This window comes from Psammomys obesus, unplaced genomic scaffold (assembly GCF_907164565.1).
Source record: "Psammomys obesus unplaced genomic scaffold, mPsaObe1.curated_primary_1811, whole genome shotgun sequence".
Taxonomy (NCBI): domain Eukaryota; kingdom Metazoa; phylum Chordata; class Mammalia; order Rodentia; family Muridae; genus Psammomys; species Psammomys obesus.
The window spans coordinates 6,119,334-6,135,902 of NW_026596240.1; the positions used below are offsets into that span (position 1 = coordinate 6,119,334).

The following is a 16,569-nucleotide window of genomic DNA, read 5'->3' on the forward strand; positions in this document are numbered from 1 at the left end:
AAAGGAAAGGAAAGGAAAGGAAAGGAAAGGAAAGGAAAGGAAAGGAAAGGAATTCTGAAGGATTTCTGGAAGACAGATAAAGGCCTACAGGTTCTCAGGAACCTGTGAAACAGGTTTCGGCATGTCAGAAAAAGTATATACTAGTGTTTACATATGGAAGCCTCGGCTAACCTCTAGGCTCCTCAGCATCCCACTAATATGCACTTATTAATATCAAGGACCCCACACCAGCTTTCTGACCCTCTTACCTCCTCATCTTTAAACTAGCTACCAGGCTCTTCCAGATTCCTTCCCCTCATCCTGAAACAACCTGCTCATTACAGTTCATGAGCTTTTCCCATGCCTCACCTTTTCATTTTGTTCTTGAGAGGTAAGCCTGGTTGTAGCCTGCCTGCTCACCTTTATGCCTTTCCCTCAGAAGTAGCTTTGGTTTCTCTGGACTCTTCCAGAAACTTCTAGCTATTCTTTCTCATATCTATAGTAGAAACATCCTCCATTCCCATGGAATGGTCATTTCAGTGGTTGAATCTTGTCCTTGCTTACAAGAGTACCTTCCCCGGTAGGTTGGTTAGAGAACTATATGCATGAAAAAATTTACTGGGGTAGAAATTTTATCTTGACACATGATAAACTAATCCTCCTCCAGAATCCAAAAACACAGATGCTCCTTTATGGTGGATAAGTGTGTAGAGCTTCCAAAGGTGGAAGCAGAAATTATTGTTACAAATCTCCAGGGTTACCTTTGTTGTTGTCTGTGCATTTGCATGTTATTCCTGCACACTTTTCTTTCTTTGGGGGTTATAAGTAGTTTGAGGTTGAATTTTAAACTTTTCAGATTAGTTTGATTGGAATTAAGTAACTGTTTCAGCAGAAGAGAGGATGGGAGTAAACCTGGGGTTGGCAGTATCTATGACTACTACCCTGGAGGAAAGGCTTAGCCTACTCCAGCAACTCTGGGGTCAATTTGGAGCACACAAGGTGTGAAAAGCAATTCATGTGTCTACTCTTGACAAATTGTTGCCAGTACTTTTCAGTCAATGCAAAATCTGGAAAGAATCCATTCTGTCAAGAGGAGAAGGACTATGAACATTCTCATGAAATATCCTTAGTTCTGCAGATTACAGTTTGGAACTGCTTCCATTTCCTACCACAAACAAAGACAGAGCATTTGTGTTTTTCACTGTTCTTCCCTTTTGTGCACTATGTGTTACACCATGCAGCTGGGAGTACAGCTATTTGTGTTAATAGACAAATAGGTTCCCAGAGATAATAGACAGAAAAAAAAGAATGCTGAGGTTAAACATAGTATGTTCTTATGAACATACAAAATACTACCCTCTCTATTTTTGTGTCTCTCTTTGTGTCTCTCTGAGTCTCTCTATGTCTCTGTCCCGCTGTCTCTCTTTCTGTCTTCATCTCCCTCTCTGTCTTTCTTTCTCTCTCTGTGTCACACACACACACACACACACACAGAGAGAGAGAGAGAGAGAGAGAGAGAGAGAACATTCCACTTGGTATGTTCAACAGAATTAGAGAAAAATGGGGTAAGAAATATGTGCTTTTCAAGTGGGGCTTGTTCCCAGGAGACATGCTAGCCTTGATTAGCATGTCATTCCACCACTGATCTGCATGACAGTAATATTAAATGTGGGGGCTTTTAGACAGACAATAAGCAGCTACTCCTTTTGCAAAAGGATTAGGAAGGTGGGAGTAGGGGCAGAATTCCAGGGTGTGATTTATTTTAAATTTGAAATTATCTTTATGCTTATAACCTGTACTCGTTGAATATGTTTTATTTCCCTCTTCTTTCTCCTCCTCCTCCTCCTCCTTCTTCTTCTTTTTCTTCTTCTTCTTCAGCTAAATATGACTCTAGATTCTAAGAGCAATAGTGTGAACATGGAATCAGAGGTGTCAAAGTAATTAGAGAAAATAATTGATTTTCTTAGTTGTGGGTTTGGTGAGATAATTACCAGATGAAGTGGGGGTTGTTTTTCAGAAACAGACTAGATCTGAAGACATGTTTGTACCTGGAGTGTGGAGTACCTTCCCAAAAGACATACAGATGTTGACAACCCCTTCTTTCCACAAGTTTAGAGGAGCTCTGAGCTGATACCTGGGTTTGGGGAGAACAGTGGAATATAAGGTGTACAAATGAATTATTTGACACTCTTTTGGGGGACAGTACCAGAATCTTAGTTCAAATGAAAGACCCAAACAAGAGAGAAGTTGACTTATAAAATGGAAAGCAACAGGGACCTTGAACCTACATCACCTTTTGAAAGGTGAACCTGATGCAGGAAGATTCCTGTGAGTTTAAGACCAGCCTGGGGTACAGTGTGAGACAATGCCTCACAACAATGTGTGAAAGACAGCATTGCCTATTAGCTGAAGTGTAGTGAATCCAAACTGACTAGTATAACATTCCAGGACCCTGTGACTACTTGCTTTAAAACGTCTAGACCACTGTTAAACCGTTGATGAGTGACTCAGTTTCTTGTTTCATAGAACAATGAGGATGGCTTCTTCATAGAATATGTGACACTTTTAGAACCGTGAGTGGAGCCTTTGCTGTGATTTCCATAAACATTCTGCTGGAGTACTTTGCTCTGCTTTCTTCTAGCTTCTTCATTCCAGAAGATCTTTCTCAACAGAATACCTGCCTCTCAACTTTACCTTTCCACTCTCAGCAATGCCAGAAGAAAGGCATATTGTTTTTCTCAGTACAGCTAGTGCCTAAACTCTAATGGTTCAACTTAATGGATTTTTTTTCCTACCCTAATATTGTGAAGGTAGTAGGCATTCACTAGAAAGCATAATTTTGAACTTTGAGTGTCATATTATAAATTTCTCTCTCATGATTCAGGGTAGTCATAGCTGGCACAGCTCCCAGAAGACTGGAGATCATTGGGGAAAAATTATGCATCTCATTATTGATGAGTTTCTAAGCTGACCGAAGTAATTGAGGTATATCAAGGCATTTTCAACCAATGATCCGCCACAGGTGTAACAGACATAACTCCATCACAAATTGAAGAGCATCACTTACAAGACATTCAAATTATGTTCATGAGAATAACATAATTTACATTAAAATCCAAAATAAGAGAGAAAACAAGATGGATAGAAGAGTGGGCTCTTCTAGTTCCTAGCCCTGGGTGATCTGTCTGCTGTAAGGCTGAGAATCAGGATCAGAATCAGCTTACTCAAAGTATCGAAGGAGAGTAGGTGCTTTTTCTAAGGAAGACTGAGCTACAGTTTCCAGAAGAAATGGAGGTGAATTCTAAGATCAGTTAGAAACAATACCACTGGGACCAGAAAGATGACACTGTGGTTGATTTGCTTGCTGCTAAACCTGGTAATCTGAGCTTGATCTCTAGACCAACAAGGTAGAAGGAGAGAGAGAAAAAAGAAACTCTTAGAAATTATTCCCTGGCTGTCACATATGCATGTGGACATGCTTGTGGACACACACACACACACACACACACACACACACACACACACACACTTTAATTAATGAAACAAATAATAGAAATAACTTTAACCCCGAAGAAGGAATGCTGGATGAGACTTTCTTCATACTGGTTGGGAAAAGCTGAATTAAAAATGAGGAGGGACATTAATGATTATTGGTGAGGCTGAGGCATTCCTTTCCTAGAACTAAGGTTGCCAATAAACTGGAAGCTTTGTTGGTGAAGTTCCTATGTTTTGTTTCGTTGTTTTTTTTTTTTTTTTAAGTTAATATTTTCAGCCATGCAGTCACGGACAACTGTGCTAGGTCTTTGGTTTTATTCACCAGTTTTCTAATTTAACATAAATTTTGCCATAAGCAACTTGTAGGTGAAATATCACTACATTCCTCATGCTGGCTCTCTCTCTCTCTCTCTCTCTCAATGCAACTGCGTCATCGGGGTGAATGGTATAACTCAGTCTTTAATATTAAGCAATTTTATCATTTACAATAATTTGTAGAAGTGTTTATGAAATTGATAGGTAATAGTAACATGAAAAACTGTGCATTTTACTTCTAACTTTATGAAATGGCAGTTTATCTTTTCAATTTTCTCTCATTAAAATGTTAAAAAAAAATCAATCTAACCATGCAGTGTGTATATGTGTATGTGTGTGTTTTCACAAGCACAAGTCTATGCATGTGTGTCACACTGTGCATGTGAAAGAGAGAGTCTATCTTCGTAGCTGCTTCTCTCCTTCCACTATGTGGCTCCTGTGGGTGGGTCTTGACAGCAGGCAGCTTTAGTAGCTGAGACATCTCTTTGAACTTCTTGCATTTTTATTTAATGTTGTCAAGTGTCTAGCTTGAAGAAAGGCACATGACAAAAAGTGCATAAAAGGCTTTGTTGATTTTTCTAACAGAAAATGTGAGTTTTCCTCTGTCTTGTTTGGCAGTGTGACTAAGCTGGAACGAACATGTTCTTTCCCTTTCTTCCCCCCACTGCTTTCCTGTTGCTCTTTACTAGCATAAAATCAATTAAGGCTCAGCTCTGAGCCTTATCTAAAATATTCTGGTGTCATAAAGCAAGGACCTCTTTTACTGCTATGTCATTTTTCTATAGAAGAAAAAAAAACTAAAATTCCTCTTACAAAGAAAATGCAATCTGCTCTAGAAGCTTTCCCATTATATATATATTTAAAGATAAATTCTCAGTTTTCAGGCTTACACTACAAGGGCAGTAGGCCTAAATTTATGTCTCTGAACAAAAGTACAATTCCCTTCCTCACTGCCTTCTGTCTTCTCTGTTGTCCTGCTTAATTTACTGTTATTCAATAGCAATTAAAACAATACTCACATCCTGGTCAGTTGCAACTAAAGATCATTACAAGCCAACAGCCACAGTGGGAGGGGGAGGGGAGAAAATGGGGACTGACCAAAACTCTTTTCTGTGCTAGAGTTACTTGCAGTCACAAAGGCTAAAGAGTAGGTGGGAAATGATTGTTTGTGGTGGGATTGGCCAGGACAAGGGATTTAGCACACAGATCAAGAGGCAGAGCACATCTGAGCAGCTGAACCACCCATGCCCCTAGTCAGTGGAACTCAAGTATTTATCAGATTTTGGAGGCAGCAGTCTAAATGAGTCAAACAACTGTAGCCTATGCAAAGTGACCTCAACCTCTTGTTCAACTAGGTAAATGAACAAAAAGGCAGAAGGGTTTAGGGCTACCCCGCTGACCTGGAGAATGAACTGGAGTCCATCACTGTACTGACTCTCACACCCAAGCAAGAGAGTTACTCAAGAGTCAGTTACCCCACATGTGCACATGCCAGTCTGTGTGTGTGCACGCACACACTCGTTGGGATAGAAGTAAAGACACTCCTCCTAGTCACTTTAACTGAGATTCTCCTCCTGTTTCACAGTGAAGAAAAGCAGGAATGCCTTGGGCTCCACACTCTGTGCCCTCTACTGTGAAAAGAAGATGTCGCAGATTTGCAAGCATACACAAGCTTTTCAGGGGACTCAGTAATTGTAAAACACAAGGGTTGAGAGCTCAGATAACAAAGTCTAAAATAATTTGCACTATAATTCAGCCTTTAGAAACACTATACTTCTTGAAGCTTCCTGGTTTTGCTTCTGAACTAACGAATCTGTAAGCCGTTCACTGTTCATATGCTCTTCATATATGAATCCCTTCAGAGCAGCATGTAAGCTCCTGGCCATGTTGGTAGATAGGTAGTCAGATATTAGCAGGCTTCAAGATCATTGAGGGTGGTCCTCCTCCTTCACAATCAGTTGCTTGAAAAGCCAAGAAGAGAAACTGTAGGATTCTGACCACTGGTTAAAGTCAGCAGATCTGTGTGATTCCCTGGCCCAAAGCAAAGTCTTGTATTCTAAACTGTTCAGAATAGTGTAAGAATATCATCTAACTAGAGGCTTCCTTGGTAAAGAGCAAAAGCATACTATTACTCCATCTCTTAGTAGTTAATCCAGATAGACCTGTCAATCACCTAGAAAAGAAAATCCCTGCCAGGTATTTTTATGTTACACAAACCCTAAATACCAGTACAAACTCTACCTGAAAGCTGACCCTATGATCTCTATGGCCACTGTCCACTCTTACCTCTGAGAATAGTTTTCTCTGCAATGATTCCTTTGGTCCTCGCCTGCTTTTACCTTCAACAATGCCTCCTGTTTTTCTAGAATGTACTCTCCTTATCCTCTATGTTGTCCTGGGCATCTCTCATCTGAATTTATTCCAAAGAGAGTTCATGACTACAGAGTATAGAAGAGCCCAGAGTAAGACCTTAATGACATTGTCAGCACCACTCCTTGACAGAGTGTCTGAGACACAGAGGTTGAAAACCTAGTGTGTTGATTAGTTGTAACATTCTCTTTCAGTTGTTAACCTCACATAGTAGACAGAGTCTTTGTCTTGCTGTTTTTAAGGTTTCTCCTTCATCTGACAGTTCTTGTGTTCATCTGTTAAGCCACATTTTTTTTTTTTTTTTTTACTTTCCATGTAGCTGGCAATCTGGAAATTGTTCTAAATCTATAAGGATCAATGTCAGTGGTTTCGTTGGAAACGTGGGGCATATCAGTGGCAACCCTCTTTTCTAAGTAAAGACAGAAACCAGCGTTCATCTGGCAATCAGGTAGAAGGGACCTCTTTAGTTTCAAATTAGTCTACCCCTTTTTCAGTCTTACCTTTATTCTCTGTGCTTCTTTGTTGAGATTTCCAGTCTGATAACCAATTGAGCCCAGTGACTGTTACTCTGTGCACCCTGAAGAGCTGATTCAAAAGCCCAGGGCATTTTCCAAGCTACTTCAAGAATACTATCTAGATCAGCTCTCTGGGAGGATGCAGAGCAGGAGCTGATTTGGTCTAAACACCTCCAAGGAATTTCCCTACTTGCTTGCCAACCAGTGCTTGCTCACTCATCCTTTGCCAGTGTCAGATGCTTATAAGACCATTGTAAGTATTGTATGTGTGTGTGTGTGTGTGTGTGTGTGTGTGTGTGTGTGTGTGTGTGTGTGTTTAGATGAACCCAGGACCTTATGCATTCTTGGCAAGCACCCTAATGTTAAGCTAAAGTGCCAACCCAATCTTCTTTCTTTCTTTTATAAAAATTCAAAGATCTTTCACACATTCCACTTCAGTAAAAAATAGGAACCTGAATAAAATACAAAACATAGGACTGTCTTACAATGTGGGCCAACAATGAGCTTCTTGTACTTTGGAGGTCAATTTTCAAGTGTTCCTTCTATGGAAAATAATAGGCAATATCCTTGAAATTGAAGTCCTCTGGGAATTCTCTAGCACTTGCCTTCACTTAGGTTCCACGATAAACAGAGCTGGCTTCTGATCTCCTGATCTCCTGCAGGAGGAAGTAGTATCCTACTTTGTCCTGGCATGAGGATAAAAAGTGTCCCCCTCTGTCTTAATGGAGTGGTTATTAAACAATGCCCCTTGCCCTCAGTTTTTTTTTTTTTAAGTGAGTTCATTGGTAGAAAAAGCTGTCTTTATGTAAATCTAATGCTCCATATTTCTAGTTCTAAAAGTGGGCCTTTTTTCAAACTGTAAATAATAAATCTCTCTTCATTTCTTTACTTATAAATAACTGAGGTGTTTTTTGAACCATTCATTGTGTTTAGCATACTGCACAGGATCCAGGAAACCTAAGAACACCGTGGCCTGCTTCCATATTTAAAATTAAGTGAAGAACAATATTAACATTATTTTGGAAGCTGTAACAAAACATATATAGTCTGGCAGCTTATATAAGAATACTTTGTGTCTCAAAGTCCTAAAACTATGACCAAGGTGCAGACAGATCTAGTGTTTGGTGAAAGCCTGTTTCCTGTTTTGCATGTGGCCATGTTCTCTCATAAACTCCATGGCAGAAATCAGAGTGTGAAAGCAAGCTACCATGCCTATCCATTTCAAGGAAGCAATCCCAGTATAAGAATCTCACCCTCATGACTTCCTTCTATTGCCACCAACACTCTTCAGCATATATTCATGGTGGAGCAGGCATACAAAAATTTAGTTTACAGCACATAGAAACCTTCTGAAAGCAGATCGATGTAGAGTTGCTTAGCAATAGGAATGCGGTCTCAGAAGTGTTACATTAAGTGATTTTGTTGTTCTGCAAACAACAACAAGTATTCCTATACAAACCTAAATGGAATACAAGCAACCTTTATGTAATCAAGAGACATGGTAGATATGTGATGTGATGTGGTTACTGTGATCATAACAGGACATCCTGTTTTACTGGACATTTTTCTTTATTCTAAGGAGAATATTCTATAATGATAAAATATAGTATAGTAAATACATAAACCATAAGTCATTTATTATCATTATTCAATATTATATACCATGCGTAATTAAATGTGTTCCAGTTTTACATGACTGGTAACATATTGGGATTGTTTACCTCAGCACCACCACAAACATGAATTATGTGTTGCAATAAAACATCATGACAGCTGTGACAGGGCAAGGTGATGAAAATTTTCCTATTCCATTATAAGTCTATGGGGATACATTCTTACATGAAGCTCAGTGTTGATAGGAATGTTGCCAGTGATGTTGGTTTGAGACTGCCATGGGACTGTGAAGTGGATAGGATCTGAATTGTGGGAAGTGGGATCTACTTAGGCAGAAAAAAGGACTCTATTTTGACAGTCTGACTCCAGAAAAATAAAATGTAACTGAGACCAAAGGAAAGCACAATTATTTCCTAGCAGATGTCAGGGAATATATTTAGGGTAATCAGAAAGGCCAAGAAATATAGGTAAGATCTGATATGAAGGATAAAAATATGATGAAGTATCTTCAGTTAAAATCCTTTCTAATTGCAATTGCATGTTTGAATATGTATGTATGTTCATATGTAAATAGACATAAATATATGTGTGGGCATACATGTGGAAGCTTCATGCTGATGCTGTGTGTCTCTTTTGATCACTGTTCCTACTTTATGTACTGAGTTGGGTCACTCAGTGAAAGTTGTGCTTGTCAATTCCAGGTTCAGACAGTCAGTTTACCATAGGGAACTCCATAGCCTCTTTCCTGTTCTTTAATATTGAGGACAATGGATATTGTAAATTCACTAGTCTACTAAGTTTAGAAATATTTTCTTTTCTTCTATAATATTGTAGGCATAGTCATTTAATGAAAAGAAAATATTCTTTGGCATCTTCAACTTTCTAGGTCACCCTTTCCACCCTTGTGTGATGTCCAGCAATATCCCCTGACGTACTTTTATAATACATGTCAGAAGCCTTTAATCTAAGTCTCAATATCATTACCCATAAAGAGGTTTAACATGTTTCCTCCATGAAGTATTGCAAAAACTCAGTGAAAAAAATCCTGAGAACTGCCTTGTCTGTATGAAGATAACTCATTGCAGAGTCAGAGCCCTCTCCTCAGTCATTCACTCATCTCTTTACTGTTAGGGTGTGCTGTAATTCATAGTGGCAAAGAAAATCGTTGTGTGTTTCTAGAGCAAAAGAGCTGTCGTATGCAAGATTTCTCCAACCCTAAGGTGGGAGATTGAATGGAGTGCAAGGTAGTTTATTTTGGATGTATTCACAAAATCAAAAGCAAGGAAGTGAGGAAGGAGGAAAGAAAATCAACAAATAAAGTATTAATGAGTAGATTTTCCCCAAAGAAAATTAGTGCTTACCCCTATTGGGCCTTTCTGAAGAAGCTTTCAGTAATGTCAGTGTTGTGTATGAGGCAAAGGCAGCTAGAATGTTTACCTACCCATTCTCATGCCTCTTTATGTCACCTTTAGCCTTCCTCACAGCTGTGAAATCAGAGAAAGCTCTATATCAAGATTGTCTCCTCAGCTGCAGTGCATTCAGAAGTTTCCTGAAGGGATATGATAGAATCAGTGGCTTCAGTTTTAGAAAATATGATTTGCTAAAGAGACAACATTGTCACAGAAACTTTACTCACTTAATCAGTGGGATGTTATATAGGCTGGACCTATAGTTGTGGCTCTAAATCCAGCTGTCATGAGCCTGCGGCCGAAAGATAATGAATTCCTGAGTCAAGTGTAAAACTCTGATTTAAAAAAGAGAGAGAAAAGAAAAAGAAGAAAGAGGAAGATGATAAGAAGAAGAAAAGGATGAGGAAGAATGTTCTTTTATAAACATGAATGGGGATGGATGATGTGATTTTAACATATTATTTTAGCTGTGCAAACTGAGAAACACCGTCTTTATCTTTTGAAGCCTCTGCTGAAAGCAAGCTGACCAGCTCATTCATATAAATGCTTATCTTCTGAGATTTAACCTCTCACACACATAGAGTCCGGTGTGTATCACAAGTTGTATTAAACTTTAAGCAGATACCTCTTGGATAGACAGCAAGAAACCAAAGTACAGTGGTGGAAAATCAGAACTCCAAAATGTTCTACATATGTTTCTTAAAAAAAAAAAAAAAAGTCAAAATGGTCAAAATGTTTACATTGCTGAGAATATGAAACCTAAAGAATATTAAAAATTACCTCTGATATTTAAATAACAAAAACTGTAATAGCTGGGCAGAGTGACTCACAACCTTAATCTCAGCCCTGCAGAGGTAGAGGTAGGTAGATCTCTCTGGATTTACGGCTAGACTGGTCTACACAGTAAGTTTCAGAATAGCCAGGACTACATAGTGAGATACTGTCTCAAATAGCAACAGCAGCAACAACAACAAAACTAACAACAAAAACACTGTAAGAATTCTTTTGAAAGGAATAGACCCTGCGTCTAAAGTAGATGAATGAAAAAGTGAGTTACTTTATAAAGACCGAAGAAAGACACTGTCTAAGCCTAACTAACATCTTGGATTAAAGCTCACAAAAAGTATAAAAAAAAAGAAAGTAAGGAGGGAAGTAGCAAGGGAGAGAGGGGGGAAGGAAAAGAGGGACAGAGCAAAAACGAAAAACAATCCGGTAACAAGAGAACAAGGAGAGCTGTTTCTTTTTTTGAACATGCCTAAGCTTCGAGGCATCTATGCCTCACATTTTAAGTATCAAGATGATTAATTACATCACTTAAAGATTGATTGAATGTCTAATTAATCAGTTAATTACTTGACCTAACCATCCATTCAGACAAAATAATCATGGTGACAGTTCTGTCTAGACATTGCCTGATTTCTTCAAGGTCAGAGCCAGGAAGAATCTCAATGCAAATTCCCACTGCACAGGGTTCAGAGTTCAGAGGCCCTGATAAGGGAATCAGTTAGACTTTTCTCAGCTGGTATTTTTTTTTTTTGTTCAATTGACTCTTTCATTTAAGATTTCTTTTAATTTTAATTTATGTGATGTACATGTGTCTAGGTACGTGTATATGTGGGTACAGATGCCCATGGAGACCAGAGGAGGGAATCAGATTCCTTGGATCTCCAGTTGTGGACATTTGTGAGCTGCCTGACAAGGATTCTGGGAAACAAAATCTATTTTTCTGAAGGATAAAACAGTAATATTAACTGTTGTGCTATCTTTCTAGTCCTTAATTTATGTTGGATCAATTCCTACTCCACGTTTCTAGGGTTGGGTGGAATTTTCAACCTAGGAAGAGGGCTTTTCAATCCTTAACATTGTGCTGTAGGAGCTGTAGCATATATACCTAAGTGGATTTGCATGTGCATGCCCAGAGAGTCTCTGCAGGGAACAGGAGAAACCATGAAAGCCATTCTTCAGGCCAGAACATGTGGAGACATGCTCATGGAGAATAAATGGATTCTAATAGCCACCGTACCCAGTGTCCGACAGCTAACGGAAGCAGGAAGCCTTGACTTCCATGTCTTCTTTTCATTTTAGAACCTTACTAATATTATATGCAAATATATTATATAAATATACAAATATGTACTTATATCCAAATCTCCTAGTAAGAAGTATATATACTAGCATAATATAATCTCAATTTATTCAGTATGCAAAGTCTATCGGTAAACAACTTTATCCATAACCATCCATCTCTTAATCGGGAATTTATTTCTTTGAACAGGAATTCTAACAAACAGATTCTGGACAAAATTAATAAATCAGCTTGGTCAAAACAACACTTATTCTTATGTCAATATTTTTTATGATTTTGTTTTTATCTGTCATTATATAATTCACTTAATAATAGTAAATTTTCCATAGCAAATATTCTTTGATAATATAATTTGCCAAAAAAATGTCATAAACTGAGGATTTTGTGAAATGCCTTTTAAAACAAATAAAAGGCAATCATATTTTAGTAATAAATTATATCAATATTTTAAACAGCTGGGTTTGATTTTCCTAAAGATTTAGCTGCCAGTATCAATAAGGAGAATGGTTTTCATGAATTGTTTTTATTTGATGTTTTCTTTTGTTTCATACATTATGGTATGAATATAAAGCTGACCTAAAAATAATTAAAAAGTGATTTTTAAGGTATTGGATAAATGGCTTAATTGTAAGGCTGGTATTGGCTCAGGACCCCAAGACCAAGTTCTCAAGACACAAAGGAGATTTAGAGGCAAAGACAGTAGATAAAGGACAAGGGGATTGGGGAAGAAAACAAGGGAGATGGGGGAGGAGTACTTTTCCCTGGGGAGGGAGGGACAAAGTACTGCCACTGGACAAAGACATGACAGAGCTAACCATAGAAAATTGCAGTTTATAAAAGGAAAAGGGGAAAAAAACCTTGTTAGAATGGGGTGTTTCATTCTTTTGGGGCACGTTAATTAAGTGAGCCAAAGGGGGCTTTTTATTGCTGCATTTGAGAGCTGAACTTTGAGAGCTGAATCTTGGTAGTTAGCTTCAGGAGGAGAAAATGACCAAGTAAGAGAAGAGACTTAGGGGGCCAGCTTTAGGAATGTGATCTAATGGTGTTTAACAAGGCAGAAGGAATTTGGGAGAAGGGCAAGGTCTGCCAAAGCCATGATTGCCATGCTTAGGATAGCCAGAGTCCCTGCATTCCTTGTTATGACTACTTAACTCTCCTGAAGAGGGCTGTAGCTGAATTCTCAGCACCCACACTAGATACTTGTGAACTACTTATAACTCCAGTGTTGGGGAGCTAATGCCCTTTGATGGTCACCACAGCCACCTGCACATGAGTATCCGTATATACATAGACATATCTACAAGTAAATAAGTCTTCAAAAAGTGATCTCAGGCTATGACAGAAGTAAGCTACTACATCTCTCAGAACTAGGGAAAGCTGAGACAAAAGATTCTTACGTTCAAGACCAGCCAAAAGACAATATTTTTTTTCTCTTATTAGATTTTAATGGGGTTGATAGCACTTCTCCCTAACTGCCCAAATTCAACTACTTTAGCTCATGTAGCAGAATTCTTGATTTCAAATATTTTTTAATGATTTTTGATAAATTTTGATTTTTCAGAGATGTTTCTGTTGTTGTTAATGCCATTTTGTTTGTAGGATCTACCAACATGTGTCTTTCATAATTATGCTAGTAGTGACATTTGTGCTCTTAGGCAATCTCTTCACTACTTGTACCTCTAGTTTCGTGAATTATTTTGATAACTGAAAAACACTAGCTTTTAGGTTTCTTACTTTGTTCTCTTGTTTCTGAGTGTGTTAAATATTTTTGATTTTTAAGTCTTATGCCCTTTTAAATTCCTTTTCTGAGTTTAATGCTGTTGTATCTTCTACTTTAAAAAATTAAGATAAGACTGGATAGGATGACTAGGGACATGTTGCCAAGAGAAGTGGGCCCTGAGGACAGACTGATGGAGTGCAAGCAGCCCAGGAGTCATCAGATTGGAGTTGGTCACTGTCAAAGCAAGGGAGGGGCTGGCCAGTGTCCACCTCCAGCTCCAGTAAGGGTGGGTGTACTACTGGTCACTTATGGATGAAAAAGCAAGAGAACCCCCCTATATGTATGAGGCATAGACAACTGCTCTTCCTTAGGTGGCAGACTGGAGGAAATAGCAGGAGACATTCAAATATCAGTTTGATGCCTTCAATGGGGAGAAGACACTCAGCAGACTTCTATGTAGGTTCATTACAGCTCATCTGAAAGCACTTGCTAGTAGCGCAGCATGCCAGTGTGCCTGTCTATGGACCTACTGGGGCAGGCAAGACACCCACAATGAGTGGCAGCACAGAACAGCCTGGAATGATTCCTAGGGCTTTCATGGACTTCTTGCAGCTTACAAGGGAAGAAAGTGCTGAGGGTCGGCCATGGGGGCCTTTCTAGCGCAATGTCCAGTTTAGAGACCTACCAGGAAAAGGTATTTAGACCTCTTTGGTCCTGCATCAGGAGACCTAGTGATTTGAGAACACTGTTGAAGGAACATCCTGATTCCAGGCCCCACACAGAAGCCCATCACTAGCTTTTTTGACTTCAAGCAGCACTTTCTGCCAGCCAGTCGAAATCACATTGTAGGATTAGCCTGGCTTAGCCTGCACTCTTCCTGTAGTCATGCAGTGCTCTTGGTCATGGTGGATTAGCATGAATGTTTGACACTGCTTCTCCAATGGTACGGAAAACTCTACCTTATTGATTTGGCTGGTCCTAAGGACAACGGTCACAAGGCAACCACAGCATTAGGCTCAAACAGAGTGGAGCCATCAACACCTTCCTCTTTATACTGGGCAAAGTGATGGATGTATTAAACCAGGGCCTCTCTCCTATACCATTCCTAGGACAGCAAGCTCACTTGCCTATTGCAGGACTCTCTGGGTGTCTCAGCTTATAGTATCCTCTTTACCAACATTGCTCCTGAAAGATGATTTTACCTGTATACAATCCCAGCATTGCACTTTGCTGCTAAGTCCAAGGAGGTGGTTAGCTGACTTTTCACCAATGAGAGTCTACAGCCTCATGCCTTGGCACCAGTTAAGCTGTCTCAGAAAGAACTACCAGGCCCATAAGAGTCAAAAAAAGAGAAAGGCCCTAAAAAAAGAATCGACTGGAAGAGCTAAGTCTACAGTAGCTCCAGCCTCTGCCTCCCAGAAACCAAGGCTCTTATAGAAGCTAAGCAATATGGATCCAGCCATGTTGGAGAACCACTTGAATTTGGATTGTTTCTGGATTCTCAGGGGAGTCAAGGAACACCTCTACTGAATACCCCAAAGCAAGAGTGAGTGGTATTCATTAGGACAGTACAGGAAAAATACTAGGGAGATTGAGAGGCTTAAGATGAAGCAAAAAGAACTGGAGGCCAACATGCTGGACCAGGAGGCACTGGGTTGAAAGGAGAAAAAAAACACACCCTTTCCACTTGTACCAGCAGTGTCAAAGCCCCTGAAAAAGGCTGTGACGATGCCCCTGCATCTGATTTAGAAGTACTCAGCATCCTCAAACACTGACATACATATTCTGAAGGGAAGCCAGGAAAGGAATCTGGAGCCACAAGTGTGTCGTTGGCTACAGAAAGGACTGAGGCCTGCTCACAGCTCCAGGTTAGCCCAGAGTTACTGGCACACATGAGTAAATATATACATATTGCATCTGCGAATAAAGGGGCACTTCAGGATCTGCGAAGCCTGCAACTCATTGGCCAGAGGAAGGCCCAACTCAGCGTGGGGTGGAGGAAGATCCATGGCCCCTATAAAAAGCAGGTGGAGTCTTTGGTGAAGGTGAACTACTTGGGCTTGGCTGCCGGCCAGCAATGTGGTCCTTCCTGACTACCAGCTCTTAACATATAGCCTTTTTTCTTTTAAAATCCTTGAATAATTACATGTTGCTTAAATGCAGTTTTTATTCCAAAAAAAAATAACACAATATTTTTATTGATTATTTGAGAATTTCACCTATAATGCACCCTGATCACTCTTACTTCCCACTCCTTAAAGGACACACACACACACAGTACCCTTCTACTGTGGAGAGCTACACATTTGTATCATTATCACACTTTTAATGAGTTCTTTGGTGGCTTTCTGTCTAGGTTGCTACACTTTTTGGTGGATAGGAGTAGGGGTTGCCACAGATGCTTCTATGTCTTTCTCAATTGTGAATCTGCAGTCATCAATATCACTGCAGAAGAAGCCTTCTTGTCCTTTAGATTCAGAAGTATGAATTTTCATACAGTATCAGGCCTCAGCACAGACAACAGACATCCACCTGGCTTCTGGAGTCAACATGAGCCGTGGAACTCAGCATGATTTGTGGTGGAAGTAGAGGCCACTGACACATGGTCCTAGATGGCAGCCCTACCCACGGACATCAACATGGCTTCAGGTGGCAGCACAAACCATGCACATCAAGATAGATTCAGGGTGCAGCACAGACCACAAACCTCAACATGGATTCAGGTGGCAGTGCAGGCCACTGACAACTGAGTGGTCTTAGGTGGTAACACATTCCACAGACATCAATACAGCATGAAACCAAATGTAACCAGACATCCACGTAGCCTTCGGTGATAGCAGGAGCCATATAGATCACTGACATTACAGCAGGACTGTGGACACATCCCCTTCCTCAACCCTGGAAGCAACATAGGCCTCAAACATCAACATGGTCTCAAGCAATAGCACAGGCTGTGCATATCAACAGTGATAGCTCCAGCCTCAGACTTAGATACTCACTACTTTGTTCCTCTATCCTTCCTGCCTCCATCACAAATTTATCACAGTGACATTGGAAACTTCAGCA

At 39.7% G+C, this 16,569-nt stretch overlaps 1 pseudogene; it reads left to right on the plus strand.

The window, feature by feature from the left end:
- Window positions 1-15,596, plus strand: part of LOC129668392 (kinesin-like protein KIF22) — a 45,521-nt pseudogene extending 29,925 nt beyond the window's left edge.
- Window positions 15,597-16,569: the final 973 nt, after the last annotated feature.